Here is a 2,580-nt window from a genome sequence, read left to right as displayed (position 1 = left end):
AAAAAAAAAAAAAAAAAAAAGGTGTGTTCGGGAAGATGCTATTATATTAGCACTATGTGTGTCATTCGGGGTGATCCCGATTGATCACGGCTCGATTGGACACCACCAATCACAGCGACTGGTGCTTACGAGCTTTGTAGTCTCAAGTGCTGTGAGTGACTCGTGCCCAATTGAGCCATGTCCAACTGGGTGCCACCCGTGTCATTCAATCTTCATCGTTTATTGGACTTAAACAAGGACGGAATGACAAATAGTGTTAATAGTGTTTGTCTGAATGCATCTTTAACGTGGTGAATCTTCGCAAGTATTTAGTTTTATTACGGAGTATATTAAGATAATCACTAAAATAGTTCAAAAATTCGTCCTGTCTACGTATTTTATCTTGATGCCTTCTTTCTATAGAATTAGCTGCTGCTGAACGTTTCCTAAAAAAAGAGGATGTATATGTCGATGTATTTTTTATTTTATCATCAGAGAAATGTTCTTCATCCGTGTTTGTTTCACTCGTGCTTTTATCAGTGCTACTCAACTTGTGAGTTACCAGTCCTTTACTACTACTACATGCAGCTACAGGTGTAATTTCAGGTTTATTGTGAAGTATTTTATTCATGATTTCATAATATCCCATCTTTTTCGATTTTTCCCTGATGTTATATTGTGTTCTTTAATATTTTTATAGATCTTTAACAAGCCCTTCCATTTTGTATCGCATTGTTGCCATGTAAATGAAATACTTAATTTATCTTTAAGAATTTTCGATATTTTTTGCCAAACATTTTTTTTCACTGAACTTTGAAATTGTTTTCTGTATTCTTCGACTAAGTTAATCAACGCCAAAGTAGCTTCAGTTGTCCAAAATTTTTTTTCTACAAGATTTTGTTGGTCAGATATATGAGAAAGTTGATTCTCATATATTTGTTCTACATTTTCTTTATTTACATCATTCTGTATACTAACAGATTCATAGATATTTTCTGTAAAAATAGAGTTAAAAAAATTTTAAACATATGTGGTCAAATTTAAAGGTTTTGAGATAGGATTACAGAAAATTGTAAGGTAAAGGAGGATAAAGGACTAAATCGTGACGTAAGGGCATAAACGTAAGGTTTAAGAGGAATAAAACGTAAGAGGACATAAAAGGAAAAACTGAAAACAGATCGTTTATTTGACTGGATACAAAAATGAAGTTTGTTCGAAGAGACTTTCCAAAAGACTGCCCTTGCCGGGCGCGGGCCCCGCTGGGCCGCCGGGATCCGAGATCCTTGCGCGCGGACCTCTCGCTCGCGCTAGCTCACGATTGGCCATTCGCGGCCGCGCGACTTCTCCCCTTTCGCGTTTCTACCGAAATACGCGCGTTCCTGGATTTTCGACTACACATAGATATATTTTATATATTTGCATGAAATAATCATAAGAAACTTATTTTATTACTTAAGTAAATTTTAATGTCCATGTTTCGACCCATGTTCAGGCCATCTTTAGTAGAACGCTAATTTAAACAATGGAATTCCATAATTTCATAAATCCTAGTCGTGTTCAAATTTTGCATTCGAATGCGAGCAAATGTTGGTAAAGCGCATGCGTCTGTTTCTTGTTCCTACTGTCCATCATTGCTGTCATTTTGTGATGTGTAGGTTATGTTTTCAGACGTTTTGTGTAAATTAGCACAAAAAAGGAATTTAGGTTTATGTAATTATTTATTTTATAATTTCTTTTCTTTTTTACATCTTCGTATTACAAGTGAGAGAGATAAATTTCACAATCGCTGCTTTCCGATCCCACACACGCGGTACTTGAACAAGAAACGCCGGAACCGACGCCGGCGCATTGAGAACATTTATCTCTTACTACCTTCCTCTCTCGCACAGATGTTTGCATCAGCGCGAGCCATGAGCGCATTCAGCAGAATTGCTGGATTCACACTGCATCCGATGTGCGTCATACAACACTCTGCAACCAATCAGAAAACTGGATTCCGATGGATTTTGCTTCGTATCATCGGAATGCTGTTTTCTGATTGGTTGCAGAGCGTCGTACGACGCAAATGGGATGCAGTATGAATCCAGCAAATGTTTATTTTGCAACTGTTGGAAGTTTCCTTCGCGCTGATTGGGTTATGCTTTTAGATCAAAGGGAATGGTCCTATCTCAACAAAGAATCATAAAACGATGTCTTTATTTTAGACCGTGTATGTGAGAAACACAATCAATACTAAAAATTTAAAATTAGAATGCTTATTACGGTCGAAGCTAGATCTTCGTTGCTTAAATAATTTAATCTTGAATTACTAATATATACTATGGCTGCGGTCCACTTGACGTTACAAACGCTTTGAAAAATTTGAGTGACCAATCAGAACAAAGAATTTTACAAGTAAATTTAATTCGCGATTGCTAGAGTAATTTTAATTGCGTTTATTTAGTCTGGAAAAATAATTCGGCGCGCAGTTTGGAAAAGACTACAAAATAGTATATATGTAAGTATATATATATACAGGGTGTCAATTATGTACCGGGACGGTCAAATATTTCGACAACTTCCAACATTAAAAAAAAACGCTGAAACACGTGAAACGATTTT

The sequence above is a fragment of the Trachymyrmex cornetzi genome, unplaced genomic scaffold (genome assembly GCF_001594075.2).
Source record: "Trachymyrmex cornetzi isolate Tcor2-1 unplaced genomic scaffold, Tcor1.1 scaffold359, whole genome shotgun sequence".
Lineage (NCBI taxonomy): Eukaryota > Metazoa > Arthropoda > Insecta > Hymenoptera > Formicidae > Trachymyrmex > Trachymyrmex cornetzi.
The sequence above is the reverse complement of the archived record's forward strand: the minus strand, read 5'-3'. Positions refer to the sequence as shown.